The sequence below is a fragment of the Pinus tabuliformis genome, chromosome 5_2 (genome assembly GCF_031772625.1).
Source record: "Pinus tabuliformis cultivar Carrire ecotype Pingquan chromosome 5_2, CPIR1, whole genome shotgun sequence".
Taxonomy (NCBI): domain Eukaryota; kingdom Viridiplantae; phylum Streptophyta; class Pinopsida; order Pinales; family Pinaceae; genus Pinus; species Pinus tabuliformis.
Window position 1 is genome coordinate 102,460,810 of NC_142306.1, and position 21,690 is coordinate 102,482,499.

A 21,690-nucleotide genomic window follows, 5' to 3' on the forward strand; every position below is an offset into this window, starting at 1 on the left:
ATTGTATTTTTTTTTTTTTTTGTAAACTGAGGCAGTACTCTATTAATAAAAGTAGAAGAAATTACATATTGCGGCAAGTCTCAACCCGCCCAAAAGGGAAACCGGGTGACCATCGAAGGTTTTTAACAGCCATCCAAAAAAAGTAGATAACCAGTCTATCTAACCAAGCAAAAATCCCATCTATTCTTACTACTGACAAACTGATTTTTCCTTGTAACATTAACATCTAATATAACATAGTCCAAAAAGAAATTGATAAACACCTCTTTGCAGCATTTCCATATCCTACTGGTTCACTGTCTTTGGCTGGGGCTCGCTCTCTGCCTTGACCTCCATTCCACATGCTTTAAACAGCTGCAGAATTTTGTCCAACTTCCTGTCTTGCATCATAAGAGTAATCTGTATATTCTTCAACTCCCTTTTGAGGGTGGGGATCCCTTGAGCCAATTCCACCATTTCCAGGGCCACTTGTTCCATAGCTTTGGCCATTAATCTCTTCATGCCCCAATATACATGTAGTGACTGCTTATATAAAGACATCCTACCTCTTGTGTGGCCCGGGTCAGGGATAAAGCACTCCCAATCATCCATTTCAGGCTCAGAGATTTCCTGGATGGCCTCTTCCTCTAATTGATCTATGATGCTTCTGATTTTCGGGTTGGTATCATGAAGATATGCTTCCTCTGCCTCCTGCAGTTTCTTCCTCATATCCCTCTTCCCTCTTTTCCTGCCACTGACCTCACTAGCTGATCCCTCCTCAAATCCAGATCTTTGAGTCCGACGTCCTCGACCCCGGCATCCTACAGGCCTCCCTCTACCTCTCTGTAAACCACTACCACGCAATCCCCTGCTCCTTCCACATCTTCCACCCGCTTCCTCTGCGTCAGCTTCCGAATCCTCATTCCTATCGCCACCCATTTCGTTGCTATGCTGCTTCCCCTTACCCACTTTACCTCCCGTAGACCGACATTGATCCTCCTCTAAAATATAGTCCCGTATATCAAACTCCTCCTCAGACTCGTCCGGGATGTCCAAGTAAATCCACTGAAAGGTATCCCCAACCGGGCTTTTTCCTTTCTTTTCGGCACTAATCCCCTTGCTGCGCATCCACCTACCTTCGCCCCTTTCTTGACTTGCTGCCATATTGCTTGCCTGCAACTGTATCACCTTCGTAGCTTTCCTCCTCCCTTTACTGCAATGAACTCCTGAGTTATTCCTTCTCTCCGCTCGACTATATGCAAGCACAAATGAATCCCTGCGCGGCCACCTTTCCTTCTTGAATTTGCATTGCTGCCCACCCTCTTCATTAATACACGTCGCACTTGCTTTATTATGATGTGAGACGTACACTACCTGTCTGACATTTCCATCACTCCTCCTCGGTTCTTTGTCCATTATCGTCCTTGGGAAGGTCATCTGTTCCATGATATAATCAAATTCACCTTCGATAACTATAAGTTTATATGCGCTCTTCTTCATACACCCTATTCCAGCATTAATTGTACTGTCTTTTCCCCTCCTATCCTTAATCAGGAGGCGGCTAATCTTCCCTTGCTTGCGCAGTAGCCTCATCATTATCTTGACTTAATATATTTTTTAACTCATTCCACCTTAACTCAGCCTGAAATGATGTCCAGCTACCGTCCATTATCCTGTTCGGCGCTCCACTTCCCCAATTGGCCAAGAGATTGGCTGCTTTATTCCCATTCCTCATAACATGCGTTATTATTATATATTCTATCATCCCTAGCAGCCCTTCTATATCCTGTATAATCCCTGTTGTCCGCCAGCTCTTCGCCACGTGATCCCATCTTTTGCCATCCCTTAATTTCTTGAGCATATCTATTGTAATCTGGGAATCACCTTCAATTTCGAGATTCCTATAACCGTTTCGGACTGCAATTCGGAGTCCATTATATACTGCCCATAATTCCGCTTCATTGTTTGTCATTTCCCCTCCCCATTCAGCATACGCCCACCGTGTAATACCTCTGCTGTCTCTGAATATACCTCCCCATCCTGCCTGTCCAGGGTTACCCTTCGATGCCCCATCGAAGTTCAATTTGATCCGATCATCACCTGGAAATCTAAAATGATTTGGACTTTGACTGCGAGATCTATTTTTCCTATCTGTATTGGGATATATCATCGTAAAATCAATATTCAATTTTGAAACTATTCGCTGTTCCTCCGGATTTAGCTTCCAATCGTCCTCGTCCCAAACTTCAGACAAAACCGTTTCTTTTATCGATCTACATATTGTATCCAAAATTCTTGATTCATGGCATCTCTTGTCTCAGAAGAGTCTTCGATTTCGTTCTTTCCACACTTCCCATATTACAAATCCAACCGCTAAATTCCATAGCCTCCTTACAACTTTACTTTGAAAATTCCCCTTTCCCCAGTGAATTATAGTATTCCGAAGACTATCTGGATCCCTGTTTGACTTACCAAAGAGTACCCTAAGTTCTTCCCAGAGACTCCGAGAATATATACATCGATTCAGTAGATGCTCCTGATTCTCTATCTCTTTATTACATAGGTAACATCTTGATGGTCCATTCATACCTCTTTTCTGAATATTTTCCCAAGTCAGAATTCTTCCTCAACACACCAACCATGCAAAATATGTTACTTTTGGCCACCATTTTGCTTCCCAAATCTTCTTCCAGTCTATTGGTTCTTTGTTCCTTTCCTCTTTGGTTTCCCAATAATAAGCTTCTTTAACTGTAAACATCCCCCGCATCGCTTTACCCCATCGTAGGATATCTTGACCCTCTCTTATCTTAATTTTCCTCGATTCAATTTCTCTAATATACATTTGCCCAGTCTCCAGATTTATCCTATCATCCCATTCCTGCGGCCTTTTCCACACTCTCCATGTATCATTTAATGCTTCTCTTCTCCAATAATCCCTCACATATTCCATTCCTGCTGTTTGCGCTATAAGTTGAATTTCATGGAGATATTGGTTCCTATTCAGCCTATCAAACTGTTGCCATCTTTCCTCCCAAAATCTTGCTGAACTTCCTTCGCGAATTTCCCAGAAGGCCAGGTTCCTAACGATATCCCTATTATTTCTTGCTAAATCCCATATTTGTGATCCTCGTGGATTCCCTTCTGTTCTTAGCCGCCCTTCAATGGTACCTGGCATATCATATTTTTGATTCCATATTCTTTTCCACACGTCAGTTCCCCCCTGTACCCATCTCCACCATAATTTCGCTCCCAGAACCTTGTTAACTATTTCCAGATCTCTAATCCCAAGGCCTCCTTCCTCTTTCCTCTTGATGATATTCTTCTAGGAAACCAGAGTCCATTTTTTCTGTTGCTGAGGTCCCCCCCAAAGAAATCTACCCATCATTTCTCGCAATCTAGAAAAGACGCCTTTTGGAGCAGCCATAAGGGATAACTGGTATATGGGAATAGATAATAATACCGATTTTAAAAGGATAACTCGACTTGCCATATTCAACATTCTGAATGACCAGCTAGCTAATCTTTTCCTGATCCTGTCTACCAAACTTTGCCAATTCTTAATGCGATTTGAGTTTATATCCAGTTGGATGCCCAAATACTTTGTAGGTAACTCTCCCTGCCTAAAGCCTAAAACTCGTGTTAAATGGGATTTGACCGCTTCAGGTGAATTAAAGATAAAGGTACAAGATTTATCATTATTGATCATCATACCTGAAGCGTTCATGAAAACTTCTAAGATATGCTTGAATCTCCTTACCTCTCTAAGCGACGCTTCTCCAAACAAAATCAGATCATCAACAAACTGTTGATGTGTAATGACTAGATTATTCCCCCACAATCGAAGGCCTTTGAGTCTTCTTTCACTTACTTCAGTTTTCAGTTTTCTACTTAATCCTTCCATAGCCAAGATGAATAAGAATGGCGAAATTGGGTCCCCCTGCCTAATGCCCCTGGTGGCATTAAATGTATCTGTAGGAATACCATTGACCAAAATTGAGAAATTCAGAGTAGAGATCATACTGATTATCCATGCTATCCACCTATGTTCAAATCCAAAAGCTCCCAAAACCTCACTGAGATACCTCCAGTTCAATCGATCATAGGCCTTAGACAAATACAACTTCATAAGCATCCCTTTCTTCTTCCTCACTTTTAAAGAATGTATAACTTCCTGAGAAACCACTATACCATCTAAGATTTGTCGACCTTCCACAAAACCAGTCTGTTCAGGCGCAATTAAAGTAGGTAGGAGAGGTTTCAACCTTTTTGCAATCAGGGTGGATATAATCTTGTAGATAACATTACACAAGGCTATGGGTTGAAAGCCCTGTGGTTCGTCCGAATTATTACTTTTAGGAATCAAGGTCAGGAAGGTTGAGTTAATACCTGGCCATATACGTTGTCTGATTCGTGATTCTTCCACCGCCTCTAATATCTCTGTTCCTATAAAGTGCCAGCTTGCCTGAAAAAATTCCACTGTATACCCATCTGGACCAGGAGCCTTGTTCCTACTCATATTCATAACTATTTCTTCTAATTCTTCCAAGGTTACAATCCGCATGAGTGCCCTGTTTTGATCCTCTGTTACTAGTCTTGGTATCTCCCTGCAGATATTAGTAATGGCTTCCTCTCTATCTCTTAGCTCTTCCGTTAAAATCCCTTTAAAGTAATCCACTAGAGTCTTTTCGATATCTGCCTGTTCTATCACTCTGTCTCCTGCTGCATTCTTAATTGAAAAAATTATATTCCTCTGTCTATGTTGGATCATAGCTTGATGGAAGAATTTGGTATTTCTTTCACCTTCCCTTAACCACCGTACCCTTGACTTTTGTCTCCACAAAATCTCCTCTTGTTTTCTTCTCTCCTCTAACTGACTGATAATTCTCCCTTCCTCCCTACTCTTCTCTTCGTCCCTGCCATCCAAAATTATTTGTTGCTGGATTACCTCCATTTCTCCTTCTAATTTCTGCTTAGCCTCCATAATGTTCCCAAATTCTTTCCTATTCCATTCTTTAATTCTTTGTTTGATTGCCTTCAGCTTCAATTGTATAGTATGCATTTTCCCTTTGCCCCTGATAGTGCATTGCTTCCACCAATCTTCTACTTTCCTTATAAATTGTGGATCTCTGAGCCAAAAGGATTCAAATCTAAAAGGTCTCTTCCCTTTGACCTGCTTAATATCAATATCTAACTGAATAGGCCAATGGTCAGATCCCAGAGTAGGGAGAATTTTAGCTTCAATGAACACATCCCGATTTAAAATTTGCTCCGAGAGCAGAAATCGATCCAGTCTAGACGCAATCTGATTCTGGCCTCCTCGTCTATTGTTCCAGGTATGTACTCCATTCGTTGTTTGAATATCTACTAGCCTCAGATCCCTAATCATATCGCTGAACTCCTCCATATTCGGATCATCTCTCCTTATTCCTCCTCTCTTTTCTCCTAGATTCCTAATCATATTAAAATCCCCTCCTATTATCCACGGGGTGTGCGGGATTAAACCTCTCAAAGTATGGAAATTCTTCAAAAAATCTTTCCTCTCTCTATAATTATGAGGCCCATATACCCCAGTAAACAAAATTCTTTCCCCCATCCCCACTAATCTAAACAGACCAGCAAGGATTCTAGGTAAAGTAAACCAGTGTTCAAAAATTACCTCTTCCGGGTTCCATAAAATAGCCAAGCCCCCTGCTGTCGCTATTGCATCTAGTGCCATAACCTCGTATCCTAACTTCAATTTCCTTACAATTTCTATCATCTGTTGGCTATCCACTTTCGTTTCCTGAATGACCATAATGCTTGGTTTTTCTTTCTTCACTCGTTCCTTCAAATATCTTTGTTTCCCTTGACTGTTAAGTCCTCTGATATTCCAGCTTAGAACAATCATTTAAAACTTTTTGGGGGTTTGTAGAAATACCTCTGAAAGAGGTATCACCCTTCCTGAATTTACTAAAGTCTCTCCCACAGCTTGGATTGATTCACTTAACGTTCTTCTCCCTTTTTTCCTTCCATTCTTACCTTGACTATCCCCTTTTGGACTTTGGGAGTCCTGATGGCCTTGATCTGACCTGTTTGCTAGAAGTTCTGCCTTCTTCTCCTTATATCTTTGAAAGGTTTCCTTATACAATTGTTTTTCTTTTTCTGGGATGAACCTTTCATCCAATTTTTTCCAGTCATTTAATAATCTCTTCATTATTTTTTCTTCCTCGTTACCCTCTTCTTTGACAATCTCTTTACCCTTCATGATTTGTTCTGTGATATCAGGTCGTACTCCTTCCTCCTCCTCCTTCTCTCTGCTTGGGCTCCTACTTTTCCTTTTTCCATCTTTTATAATTTCCATTGGAGCTGGCTCATTGATATCCCTTTCCTGTTCCATTGTAATTTGCTCATTAATCTCCTTATCCTGTTTTTCTGCTTCAACCTCTTCTTCTTGCGTTTGGAGAATGTTGAACTTGTTTTTATTCTCGAGTGATGCATTCCTTTCCTTGGGTTGCAGTTTTGAAGATCCCAGATTTGGTTTCCTTCTCCTCTGTACCTCTATGAATTCATTTACTTCACCTTCCACCCCTTCTCCTGCTCTGCTTTCCTCCTGCTTATCTTTCTCTACTTCCATTGTTCGAATTTGTGGACAATCCTTTACCAGATGTCCATATACATGACAACGTCTGCACCGAAACGGTATATGTTCATAATCAATGGGTTGCTGCCAAAGTTCATCATGATATTCAAGCTCAATAGATTCCGGTAAAGGGGCTGAGATATTCATGTATACACAGATCCTGGCATAGGAATTATATTTTCCCCTTTTCGTTGATTCTGCCACCTTCACAAAAGTACCAATCAAATTTCCAATTCCTTCCAATATTTCAGGGTCCCAAAATTCATCCGGAAGCCCAAATAAACGGACCCAAATCGGAGCTGCCATGATTTTCTCGTCATCAGGATTGTATCTATCTTCCCAATATCGTATAAACAAGCCTGCATTATTCATAAAGTGTGGTCCCTCCTCAAAAACCCTTTCCTTATCCTGTAAGTTTGCAAAGATGACTGTAAAGAATCCCTTTGCCCCCAATTTAAGATAGATATGTCCTCTTGGTTTCCATCGCTGTTGAATCCATCACGTAAGATCCCTTTCAGATGGCCAGTACCCTATGAATTTACAGATTAACGCGTGATCTCTCATATAACAACGGTAATCTTCCAGCTTATTATTTGGTATTACATACCTGGGCTTTTTCTGTGCCCTAGGAAGGCATTTATTCACCAATCTTGCTTGCCATTGGTTCCCCGGTACTGGCATTGCCTTACTTATCTCCGTCACCCTTCCGTTCCCACCTTCACTTCCAGAACTTCCGGCCATTACATCCCTATAGGAGGGGATCTCTCCCCTCCCCTGCCTTTCGCCCATTCCTTCGCTCAGTTCGTTAAACCCTCTATCTTTTGTCAATCTTATCTTAAAACTAGCAATTGTCTGAACAGAACCACGTGAATCTCCACAATAAAGAACGTGCCTCTCTCTGCTCCAGCACACTTGCTGGCTATTACGACACTACTCCTCTGCAATCATTCACTAAACCCCTGTGCAAAATTTTCGCTAACCCTAATTTTCTATACCTTATTGTATTAATAGTATGGATTATTGTACTAATAATTGATAAAAGGTTATAATAATTGTCAATAGACGTTCTTCTAATAGTATGGATTATTGTATTAATAAATAATAAAAGGTTATGATAATTGTTAATAGACGTTCTTCGTACGGTAGCAAGCGTTATATAATAGGTATTTTGTATTGTATTGTTTAGTTTAAATATAATAATTGATAAAAGGTTATAATAATTGTCAATAGATATACAAAATTAAGAAATGCTACATAGTAATTATTCAATGTTGTTTGGTTTAAATATAGCTAAATTAAAATATATGTTATTATTAAATATACTATTTTAAATATAATAATTGATAAAAAGTTATAATAATCATCAATAGATTGATGTTCTTGGTACGGTAGAATTAACAAGTGTTACATAGTAGTTACTCCATATTGTTTAGTTTAAATATAATAATTGATAAAAAGTTATAATAATCGTCAATAGACATATGGTAAAATTAAGAAGTGCTACATAGTACTTACTCCATATTGTTTAGTTTAAATATAGCTAAATTAAAATATATGTGATTGTTAAATATATTATTTTTATTATTAATTTGTACAATCCATTTAAACATTCATTAACTTTATAATAAGTATAAAATAAAAAAATCTAAAATGTATACTACTATAGCTACTATGTAGTATTAAAGATATTAAATTATATTAATTAATTTTCTTTTTATTATTATTTTAATTATTTGAAAATATATAGATTATAAATATATATAATTGATAGACCAGAGTTTGGTCTCAGTGGACGTTAACCATCATCATCATCATCAATATTTTATTAATTTTATAAATTAATATTTTTTAAACAGTAAAATATAAATAAAATTAACATATAGTGACATGGGTTCCCTGTTGGCCACATTTCTTCTATTAATTTGTGTCATTGCTTCAAATAGAACTACAACCTCCATTGTGGGTGGAGTCACGGTCATTGCTTCAAGCCAAAAATAAATAGAACTACAACCTCCACTATGGGTGGAGTCACAAACTCAAGATGCATCAGTAGTGCAACCTCCATAATTATTTTTCTCATGGTTGGAAGATGTTGCCGAATGGAACTGCAACTTTATCATGTTAGTGATTATATATATCATGATGATTATATATATCGCTAAATTATATTTATAATATTAAATTCATCCTTTAGTAGAATAAAAAATATTAATATTAAATTCATCCTTTAGTAGAGTAAAAAGTGTAGAATAAGAAGTATGAGTATACTACATAATAAGCCTTAGCTATATTAGTATATTACTTTATTATAAAATATTAATTTTATATTATAATTGCTAAGAAATATTAATATATATTTAATATATTAAAATTTAATTATTAAAAACCTCTCATATAAATGTGTTAAAATTTAATTATAATTTTAAACGAATAAAATAATTCTATTTAACATATTATTTCAAAAAAATAATTGAAGTTTCCATTTTTGGTTATGATGAATTGGTCTGCCTTTTCTTTTCATCATTGCTAACGCACCACCCTTGGCGAAATGTCACTATCATAACCTCCCTATTTACGCACTATTTCTTAATATATATAAAATAGGTGCTCGGATGTGAACGCCATGTGCTATTTTCATCACTAAAAATCAACTCCATTGTCGAAACGTGCCAACTTGAGAGATCTTGAAGTGCCTCTGCAGTCTGTGTAACATAACATAAATTTGAGGAACAATATGACGTGGACAAGTTAAAATCCGAGAAAAAGCATTTCTCATGGAATGGAATCCGAGGGTGCTGCAATTTTTTTTTATCCCAACCATTGCTCCATTGTACATATAAAATGATTTTAATAGAGTAATATAAGAATACAATTAATGATAAAAATTTTGTAACTTTAGTGTAAGTGTGTTGAAAAACCTACACAGATGAATCTAGTTAGTAAACGTTGAACACATAGCTTTGCGTAGCAAAAACATTAAAAAAATCCAAAGAACAAAAAAAATTATTGATTAACAAAAAATAGGTTACAATACTTATGATATACTACATGAAAATCAACTAATACACATCACTGGGTGAAGATCCCAAGATAATGTGCCATAGTGGTGATCAATGAGAGGACTCAACACCTACAGCAAGTTCCAGAGAGAACTAGCTAATTGCGGAGTGAAAGGAGGAGCAAATCAGGGATTAAATCATGCAGAAAGGATCTTGCATGTAGTCCCATGCATGCATGGACAGTGAAAGGCGCCAATCTGGTGAAGATTCCAATGTTGAAGCTTTGCATGTTAGTGAATGCTTTAACTAAGTGTCTGCATGTGCCAGTAATGAAGGTCTTAGGTGTTTAGTACCTCCAACATTTAGCTGGTTTATTGGTAAGATTTTTGTATTTCTGATTCATGAATTTGTGAGTAGAGCAATAACATGTTGGCTCTGATAGCCAATCAAATTGTAGAAAATTAAATTAAAATATTGTCAAAAAATATTAATTTCCAATGTGCAAAATAAAACCATGGAAAATTTACAAATATTTGTATTCAAACCTAAACTAATATAGATTTGACCACAAACTGAATGCAATATCCATGCCTACGACAATGATAATAAGGTGAGATGGTGATATTTATAGAAATCGAAAAATCAACAAATTGAACCTTTAAGGGATTCATCACAACTTAATTTGTTAAAGCTCAAGCGATAATGAAATCAGCACCAACCACATTAGTTACGTCCACAATGTTGAATCTGATAGCCAAAAATTAAATTAAAATATTGTTAAAAAATACAAATTATAGAAAATTAAATTAAAATATTGTCAAAAAAATATTAATTTACAATGTGCAAAATAAAACTATAGAAGATTTACAAATATTTTTACTCACACCTAAATTTATAGATTTGACTACAAATTGAATATAATATCCCATACCTACGACACTGAATGTAATATCCCATACATACTTACAATTTGACCACAAACTGAATGTAATATCCCACACCACAAACTAAATATAATATCCCACACCTACGACACTGAATGTAATATCCCATACCTACGACACAGAGATGTGATATTTATAATGCAATATCACATACCTACGACACGGATAATAAGGTGAGATGGTGATATTTATAGAAATAAAAAATCAACAAATTGAACCTTGAAGGCATTCATCACAACTTAATTGGTTAAAGCTCAAGCGATAATGAAATCCCAACTTAATTTGTTAAAGCTCACACATAATAAGGTGAGACGGTGTAAAGCTCAAGCGATAATGAAATCACAACTTAATTTGTTAAAGGTCACGGATAATAAGGTGAGATGGTGTAAAGCTCAAGCGATAATGAAATCACAACTTAATTTGTTAAAGCTCACGGATAATAAGGTGAGATGGTGATATCTTAGGAATAATAAGGTGAGATGGTGATATTTATAGAAATAAAAATTCAACAAATTGAACCTTAAAGGCATTCATCACAACTTAATTTGTTAAAGCTCAAGCGATAATAAAATTAGCACCGAGCTATATTGTGGATATTGCTGAAGCATTTATTAAAAACAATTTGTTTAATTTATTCTTAAGTCGCAAACAAAATTAGCACCGAGCTATATTGTGGATATTGCTGAAGCATTTATTAAAAACAATTTGTTTAATTTATTCTTAAGTCGCAAACAATGAAGGTAATTTTCCACGTAGATATAGTTGGAAGCTTTTATTAAAAACAATTTGTTTAATTTATTCTTTAAGTTGCAAAGAACGAAAATAATGAAATTACGTCCACATGAATATTGCTGAAGCTTTTACTAAAAACAATTTGTTTAATATGGAAAACATGTTTACTTAGCTTTTAATTTATGAAATCGAGAAACATGTTTACAAATAACAATGTTGACACCTAATCCGAAACGGATGGGTGAACTGGACAGTCATCAGGAAGATGAACTGATCCGTTGTATTTATGTATATAAATATGAGTTAGCTAATGAATAATAAGATCAGGTTTTCTCTCCCGCTCATTCTGGAGTTACCCTGGCCTGACATGGTATCAGAGCGCAGGTCCCAGATGGGATTCCTTGTAACTCCTCTGCCTGAAACGTCTGCCTGGCTATAACGCCTTTGTCATAAACGTTAATTTCTCTGCGCATATAGCGCTGCCACTGCTGAAGACTGCGCCCTCTGTCCTCAACGCCTCTGGCCTGACATGGTTCTCTGCCCTGACATTATCTGCCCTGACATTATCTGTCCTGACATGGTATCATTATCTGCGCATCAGTTTTGATTTCCCTGAGCGTTCTCCTTCTGTCCTGGGCCTGCACGGAAAGCCGACTTGTTGCAGAAACTTGTTTGGTATTATCGTTTGTATCTCAGACTATCAGAGAGCTCATTTTCCTTCTTTGGTGCTCCCTTATTCTGTATCTATGGCGGAAGCATTGTATGGAGTTGGCAAAATGAATGGGCGTAATCGATGCTGGGTATTACGCAGTTTTATGTGATAGTATTCGTATATTGAAATTTTGAAACAATCCATCATCGTTTATACGAGCCTCGTTATGGTATTGCGCAGTTTTATGCTGCCTGAGCGTTTGAATATACGTGTGTATCTGCTCCACATTTATTTCTCTTGTAAAATATACCTCTCCGCTCCTCCGCCTACTGCCACCATAATACTCTTTTCGCTGACACCAACCCGTAACTGCCACCATACTCTTCCTATCGAAGCAATCGTAGGCGCATTTAAAGAGCTGCTGTTAAATGGCCTGAAGGTTCACTCGACAATTCCCGGAGCTTAATATCGTTACCGAGTTCCTAATTTGCAGAAATCAATTTCTGAAGGTGAATCTTGTATTGGCTGGAAAGGTGCACCAGTTAAATAAGAATACGCACTTCAGAACTGGAAGGGAATTCGACTGTGCCGAGAGCTGTAACTATTCTCTGTAGCTGGGAAATCTTGTTTTGACCTTTGTGGCCATGTAGCTATCCTTTTCACCGCCACGAGATATATGCTTTGCTTCTTTCCATCCATTGTATGCTTTGGGTTTCAGCCCACAGTGTGGAATCAGACTTTTATTTTGTCTTTGTATTAAAAGCGAAGGGGCCACACTCGAGTCGATTGATTTAGTTATTGAGCTATCTTTCGAGGTTCAATTTTCTCTACGAATATTCACTTATTGACTCTGTAAGCATGCACATGTGCAGCTTCTTGGTTGACTATATTGTTAAATAGTTTGAATCAGTCAGAGTGTTTTAAATATCAAAGCATCTGTAGTATTACATGATACATTGAAGTGATGCCTTGCGCATTTTTTTTCAAAACAGTAGTATTGCAGTGATATGTACAATGAAATGCTGATGTTTTTTTAGAGGGATTTGAAGGCTGTAACGTAAGGATTTTTTATCAGCATAAGTATTTTTACAGAATGCATTCAATCATCTCTATGGTCGGAATAGTTCTCACTGGCAAGGAGAACTATTTTGAATGGTCTCGGATGGTAAAACACACCCTCATCTACAATGAGTTGTGGAAGGGAGTGTGTGTCGGAGAAGAAGACAAAGACCCTGTGCAGCCTACATCAGACAAAGAACTCGCCATTTGGGAAAACAAGAACAACAAAGCCTATGCATTGATCGCAGCATCTGTAAATGAAGAAGTAAGTCGTCATATTTCATCCTATTCCACTGCCTTTGAAGCTCTACAAAAGTTGAAAGAACTCTATGATACACATTCTGCACTTGAAGTTGTTCAGCTCATGATTAAACTCTTCACTCTTGAATTGAAAAATAATGATCCTCTTGCTCTTGCATCTGAAATAAAGTCTATAATGCATGATATTAAATCCACTAAGATTGAGCTGGATATCTCTCTTATTGCCTTTCTCAAAGCACTCTATCCTACCTACTCCAATTATCTTGAGTCTTTACAAGCAAATGGAAACCTTAAAGATATAACCTTTGACTCTCTTGTGAAAAGGTTTGCTGAAAGAGAGAAAGCCTTTGGAAAGAAAACAGTCCCTGAATCTTCTGAAGAGACTGTTTGCCTTGCTCATAAAGAAAAGCATCTTGCTCAAGATTCTACAAGAGGAAGAGGTGGACGAAGAGGAAGAGGAAGATACTTCAGAGGCAGGGGGGGCAAACATTCTCAAGCAGAAAAGGCAGATCTGCATTGCATTCGCTGCAAACGAAATGGATCACATGATGCTTCTACATGCAAGCTACCATGGGACAAGGTTGAGCAGAGAAGAAATCAGCAGAAAGGTAAAACTGATGACACAGACAAAGGTAAAGCACCTGAATCCGCTCACTATATTGAGGCACAATGTAACATTGGAGTAAATGAAGATTTGTTTAATGCTTCACTTGCTTCTTCGAAAAATGACTGGTTGCTTGATTTAGGAGCAACCTGTCATATGACTCATAGGAAAGAATTTTTTGAAGATTTCACTGACAATGTTGATGGAGCAGTATACTTTGCAGACCAGTCAAAAATCAAGCCATCAGGGCTTGGCACAATCAGGCTTAAACTGCCTGGTCTTCCAGATTTTCTTCTGGATCATGTTCTATATCTCCCACAGCTCAAGAGAAACTTGCTGTCTCTGGTCCACATCCGCCAGCAAGGTCACTCCATTCATATGTTTGATGGAAAGCTTGAGGTAAGAAAGGCATCTGACCATTCACTTGTCATGAGGGGTATAGAAGAAGAAAGACTTCTTAAACTGCAAGGAACCTCTGCTCATGCACAACATTTTTCATATATTTCTCATCATGAAGAAGGTACACTTCCATCAAGTTTATTATGGCATGCTAGATTTGGACATTTAAACTATGATAGTCTCCGCTTGTTGAAGAAAAATGGTGTTGCTGGTTTGCCTACAATTCCTAGAAAACATAAGCAACGTGATGCTTGCATTCTAGGAAAGCATAGCAAACAGTCTTTTCATGATTCACATTCAAAAGCACATAGGAAGCTTGAACTCATTCATTCAGATTTATGTGGTCCAATGCTTGTTTCTTCTGCAAATGGAAATAAATATATCATGACATTTATTGATGATTACACCAGAATGTGTTGGGTTTATTTATTGAAGAACAAATCTGATGCTTTTCAAACATTCAAGAATTTTCATAAATGGATTGAAAATGATGCACAATCTCATATTGGGTCTATTCGCACTGATAATGGAAAAGAATATACATCAAATGAATTTGAACACTATCTTCGCCAACATGGGATTAAACATCAAACAACTGTGCCTTATAATCCTCAACAGAATGGTGTAGCTGAAAGAATGAACAGAACAATTTTGAATATGGTACGATCCATGCTTTTCTTCAAAAATGTAAAGACAATGTTTTGGGCTGATGCTGTTCTATGTGCTGCATATATAAAGAATAGATGTCCATCTAGTGCTATAAGAAACAAGACTCCTTATGAATTGTGGTATGGACATGTTCCTTCGGTAAAACATCTCAGGATTTTTGGTTCCACCTGTTATGATTTAATACCAAAGGTACATAGAAACAAACTTGGTGCTAGAAGTCGTAAGTGTATCTTCCTGGGGTATTCAAACACATCTAAAGCATACCGCCTCTATGATGAAGTAAATAAAAAGTTTGTTTTATCTAGAGATGTCATTTTTCTTGAATCATCCAAATCTGACAGTGTTGTTGAGCGGCAACTTGATCGCTTGGATATATTCACAAAACCGAAATCATTTCAAGAGTTTGATAATCAGATTCCACATCTTGAAGGGGGGATTCCTATACTAGATCAACATGTGGAATCTTCTTCTGAAGAACAATCTCCCCTGCATGACACTCCAACAACGGATGATGCTTTAAGTGATGTAATTGATAGAATTGGGAGACTCAATCTTGATTCAGACCCAACTCAATCAACAGAGCAGCCTGGACCATTTCAGAAAGGTCCCCCAAAGTGGCTGACAAAGACACTTGAAAGTGTTCATCCTGATGAAATTGGAAAAACAGGAACCAGAAATACAAACCGACAAGATGGAGGTGATGTAGATAACTCTAATTCACCTGTTGATATGGATGTTACTTATGATTTTGAATTGAACTTGTCTACAGATTTTGAACCAACTTCCTTCAAAGAAGTTGCTTCTCATGATGAATGGAAAGAAGCGATGCAGAAGGAGTATGATGCCCTCATAAAGAATGACACTTGGAAGCTGGTTGATCCTCCACTTGGAACCAAACCAATTGGCTGCAAGTGGGTCTACAAGAACAAATACAAAGCTGATGGCTCACTTGACAAGCACAAAGCTAGGCTTGTGGCAAAAGGTTTTGCACAGAAGGAAGGGGTCAATTATGAGGAAACTTTTGCCCCCACAGCAAAATGGGCCACCATCCGGACACTCTTTGCACTAGCTGCTCAAAACGGTTGGAAAGTCCATCAAATGGATGTAAAAACTGCATTCTTGAATGGAGATCTAAAAGAGAATGTGTTTATGTCCCAGCCTGAAGGATTTGCTATGAAAGGACATGAACACAAAGTATGCAAACTTGTGAAGTCCTTGTATGGCCTCAAACAAGCACCACGAGCCTGGTATGAAAAACTAACTCAGCATCTTCTGAAACTCAACTTCAATCATTTTGATCTTGATGATGCAACTTTATTTGTCAAGAAATTTGGCAAAACAGTTGTATATCTTGTGGTATATGTAGATGATCTTTTAATGACAGGGAACAATGAAAGCTATATTGCATCCATAAAGAAAGAATTAGGAAAAAATTTTGAAATGACTGATTTGGGCTATGTTCATTACTATCTTGGCATTGAAGTAACCCAACATCCAAAGTCCATATTTCTTTCTCAAAAAATATACATTGGAGATTTTTTAAACAGATTTGGCATGACAGAGTGCAATCCCCTTTGTACTCCAATGGAACAAAACTTGAAGCTCACATCTATTGAAGGAAAGGAATTTGAGGATGCAACAAAGTATAGAGAGCTTGTAGGAAGTCTCATCTACCTCACTACTACCAGACCAGACATTTCATTTTTTGTTGGAATCCTCTCCAGGTTTATGCAAAAGCCTTGTGAGGGACATTGGTCTGCTGCAAAAAGAGTTCCAAGGTACTTGAAGGGAACTCAAGACCTTGGAATCAAGTATACACAGGTGGACGACTTCAACTTGATTGGATACTCTGATTCAGACTTCGATGGAGACAAAGAAACTGGGGTATCTACTTCAGGATATGCTATGAGTCTTGGATCAGGAGCTGTCTCCTGGAGATCACGCAAACAATCAGTACCAGCAGATTCCACAACAGAAGCAGAATATGTCGCAGCAGCTGAAGCAACAAAAGAAATTGTTTGGCTCAGGAAAATTCTTGAAGATTTGCAGGTAAAACAAATACAATCAACTCCACTCATGATTGATAACACATCTGCAATAAAGTTGGCCAAGAACCCAAAGTTCCATGATCGTACTAAGCACATCAATACTAAATATCATCTGATCCGACATCATGTTGAGGCCAAAACAATCCATCTCCGTCATTGTTCCACAAACGAGCAAATTGCAGACATCTTCACCAAAGCGCTTGGAAGAGAAAAGCTTGAAAGATTCAGAACGATGCTTGGACTCACCAACATCCCTTCAGATTAAGGGGGGGAATGTTGACACCTAATCCGAAACGGATGGGTGAACTGGACATTCATCAGGAAGATGAACTGATCCGTTGTATTTATGTATATAAATATGAGTTAGCTAATGAATAATAAGATCAGGTTTTCTCTCCCGCTCATTCTGGAGTTACCCTGGCCTGACAAACAATTTGTTTAATATGGAAAATATGTTTACTTAGCTTTTAATTTATGAAATCGATAAACATGTTTACAAATCATCTGTAATACAGCGACACGTGGTAGTTGCTACTTGTGAGTAGATAAAAAAGGCAGTTTCAAGTCCCCGCTCTGTCGTCTATCCTAGATTTAGCAACTCCCACCCCCCGCTATCTGCATTCATCACAATTTAATTTGTTAACGTCCCTAGAAGTTCTCATCTTTAATTAAGATTAGACGATCGTGGCTCCTGCTTTAATACCCTGATTATGTGAAGAGTTAAAAAAACGAATCCATGTACTAAACACAGATTCGTATGGGATGGCATTTGTCCTGGAGAAGGCATGCATGTATTTCACCAAGTAAATAACCGATGGCATGTGTTCGGAAGCGGAAAAGACAATCTGTGGATCATTGTGTAGCTTAAGAAAAATTGTGTAAGGTTATACTAACTGCTAGGTAGACGCTGCTGTGAGGGTTAATTAATAAGGTAGAGGGCCATGTTTATAAAAGTGTCAACATAATATTGAGTTTTTATTTTTGCAATTGTCCACTCTAGTTTCTATTTAGGTGATCAAGCTCAATAACTTAAGGCTTTAACTACGAATTAGCATTAAATATAAAATAATATCTTTTATATTTAAGATAGTGGAAATGGGACAAACCATGCATGTTGACACACTTCAATTTCAGGTGGAGCCAAATAATGTGATTACTGCGAGGGGATCTGGCACAAATTTTCCTTTAGTCTTTTCTTCCATTGGCTTTGCCTTTTCTTCCATTGGCTTTGCTGCTTTTTTAGACCAGAAACACGTTCGATAAAGCAGGCTCCGTACTAGCAACAACAAAGGCCTCTACCGAAGTTATCTGTTTCTCGGATATCATTCAATTCTTCTACATGTTTTAGAGGCTTGCCCAAACCTTCGGCCTCAGTATTTCATCCGCCTCATGGATATCATTCAATTTTTCTACCTGCTCCAAAGGCTTGGCCAAAGATCGGGCCTCAATATTTCATTTGATGTTGCAGATCTACTATGGGTCACCTTCATTGTTGAAAGAGTTGTGTGTAGTACGACACCAAATTGTATTCTGGCAGACCGTCTAGGGGATTCTTTTGCAGGCCACCCAGGGGATTATTTTGCCTCTTAAATGTGTTGGGGCTTGTCGACAGCTATAGAGAATTATAGGCCTGGAGGCGATTAGTCGATTTAGGATGACAGAGAAGGTTTCCAGGCTTTAGAAATTCGCGGCTGCAGGGGTTTGCCTAGATAAATTTTATCAACAGCGATTCTATATGCGGAAAAATTTAAAGAATCGTAAAACTGGAATGAAGGTTAAATGTCCAGAAAATAAGTTACCTCCAGCCATTGATAACGTTCTTGTTGCAAACCACAGTCCACTTGCTTCTTTACTGAAAAGAACGCTCCAGCGTCAATCCAAGCAAAAGAAAAGAATACAATACAGAAAGTCTGAAGGCACTTCCAAGCTCTGCTCTCTCAGCTAGATGGTGTAAAAAACTGAAGGGGATTGAGATACAAACTTGGGGACCAAACAGATAAATTTATAGCCAAGCTTCCATCAAGCTTCTGATGGCTATGTGTCAGGTGTTCCACATATCAAGGTAGAGAACATATCAAGGTAGAGAACTCCAGATGGAGTAATGGACCACTTCAGAAGCTCCCAACAAGAAAATTAATTAACTGCAGTTGATTTCCTTGATTTAAGGAAATTAAGGCAGTTGGTTTCCAGAAATTAAGAAAAGACAGATCAAGGTAGAGAACTCCAGATGGAGTAATGGACCACTTCAGAAGCTCCCAACAAGAAAATTAATTAGCTGCAGTTGATTTCCTTTCCTTAATTTAAGGAAATTACCTAGAAATTAAGAAAAGACTGCAGTTGGTAAAGAACTTAATGGAGCTTAACATGCCTAACGTTTTCTATGGTGAACTCTGTATAAAACTTTTAAATCCATTCTGCCCTTGACCAAACCTGTCATCCCCAGGCATCTGCAAGTGACAAGAACAAGCTGAAACTTCCAAAATCACTCCATGGATGAACAGTGAGTTTTCCATGGTTTTATTAGACTTTTTTCTTTTTCGAAATTGTTGTATTGAATTTTTTAAGTGGCTGTATTGATATTTTTCTTGGATGTGTTGTTAGAGATTTACGGTTTTGAACTCGGAAAACCTGTTAGGTCATTATTCACTGTGTGGTTCTCAACCCTATTTATTTGTTGCGGTTTTGTATTGTTTTATTTTATGGTCCATCGTTCAATTCCAGTAGAGTTTTGGTTGTCAAAGTCATGTATCTCTTTCTGAAACAGAGCCAAAGCTTAAATGCTTTCAAGCTTTATTCAATTAAAACCCACTCTCTGTTGGGTTACTCTGGAATCTTTCGGCTAACGACCAACACATGAATTGGCCGAACCCTACCTTCTAGTATGCATGCTTCAGTTATCTACCGGATGCATGGCGTGGATGAGAAACTAGTAGGAGCAAGCATGCTATTGGTGAGGCATTCTCCAGTTGTTATTCGTCCATGCTCTTTCTTGCAGGAAATTGCAACCCCAGAACTTTTAATGCCTAATTTTGACTTTGTTCTTATTATCAACATTTCATTTGATTCTATTTCTCTGCAATATCCTCCAAAATTCTTCAGAGTTATCGTCACAGATATCGTCAAATGGTAGTGTAAACACTTTCATAGCAACAAACTTATCTGCGGAGAGGAAATTACTCTAGAACAAAGTAGAACAAAGCAGAGACGAAATTACTCTAGAACAAAGTAGAACAAAGCAAAATAAGAAGGGAATTGTTGTAACAAGACCTTTATAGCCCTGGCCCATTTACTTTAACCAGAAATACATGAAAATGTAATAATTTAGAACTAGCCCATTTACTTTAACCAGAAAAACGTGGAAGTATGATAATCAATTTCCATTTTATTCGGAAAACTTCATTAATTTTTCGCATTAAAATAGGTTTTACAACCACAGAATGACAACATGATGGTAGATGGTAAGTGAATGGAAGAAAACCTGGAGCTGAAGCTCTTCAAAAATCTCAGAAATAGGGTAGGTTTTTTTTTAAATATGTTATAAAAGCTTTGCAATATTTTTTTAAAATATGGATTGAATCAATAACAAATGGCTTTTGATTTTCTAAGATTATTGTTACCTGTGTGCTCCCTGCCGGATGCCCAAAATGAAATCCAACGCTATTGTTACCACCTGTGCGCAATTTCATATGTGCTCCGTGCTACCACCTGTGCACAATTTTGTATGTGCTCCGTGCAAGGGATGCCCAAAGCCTAAAATGAAATCCACGGGAAAGGGATGCCTAGATTGCCTAGAACGAGCGCAAGGGAGGCCAAAATCCCTTGCCCGGCAAATGAAATCCAGGGAAAAGGATCCCTAGAACAAGGCCAGGGGATGCCCAGAATGAAATGCAGGGGATGAGGATTCTTAATAAGAATATTAATAATAGAATAGATTTCTACGGAGGGGAAAACACACTCGGGAGCGTGCAAAGTGTTTATACACTGGTGAGATATGTGTACATTGGTGAGCCATGTGTAAACATGTCACCCTTCTATCTACACAAAAGATATCCTCCTGAAAGATATCTTCCGGTAACTTTAGCATACAATGTTATTAACTAACGCTAGCATTAGTTAATCGACACTGAAACTTTTTAAATTAATTGAAATTTATCTTAAGTTTTCTCGTATTTTGCTTGCTTCGACATGAGGGAAAATAAGACCTCTAAATTCTTTATTGGTTAAAATAGCTGCAGGAGGAAGCTCGTAGATTGACAACAAAGCTCTTTATAAGGTTAAAACATTAGGTTAAATAACTTAGTTTGTGTTGGTTTTCATGCGAAATAATGTAAAAGAGGCTCAATCGATTACAATAGTCCCTACGGCCTCGAAGGCGGAGGGACTAATAAGGAAGATGCTGCAATTTTATGTCATTTGTTTAGCTTCAATTCTACAGACTTGGATACAACAAATTAGAAGGAGAAATAACACTGCACTTCACTTAGTAAAAGAGAGTGGAAAAGAGAGTGTGTACAGGAATATTTTCATTTGAAATTTTTTAAAGATGGAATGAAAATGAGTGGCAAAAGAACGAGTTTTGCTTAATAATTCACATGAAAAAAATTATTTAGTCATAATTGTTTTAGAGGATTAAACTATTTATTCTATAGTCATAAATTTTTTTAAATATTTCATAAGAAATTTTAAATATTTCATATGAGTAATTATTAATTATAAATTAGGTAT

General features: G+C 37.5%; 1 long non-coding RNA gene across 2 annotated transcripts in view; it reads right to left on the bottom strand.

Annotated features, from left to right (window-relative positions):
• The window catches only part of LOC149157713 (uncharacterized), a 61,983-nt gene extending 41,054 nt beyond the window's left edge, over window positions 1-20,929 (bottom strand). Inside the window, exon 1 of one of the 2 annotated variants that reach the window (XR_016261635.1) lies at window positions 20,583-20,929. This is a non-coding gene — a long non-coding RNA (uncharacterized LOC149157713). The remainder of the gene's footprint in view (window positions 1-20,582) is intronic. The other variant, XR_016261636.1, reaches the window with a different exon arrangement.
• Window positions 20,930-21,690: the final 761 nt, after the last annotated feature.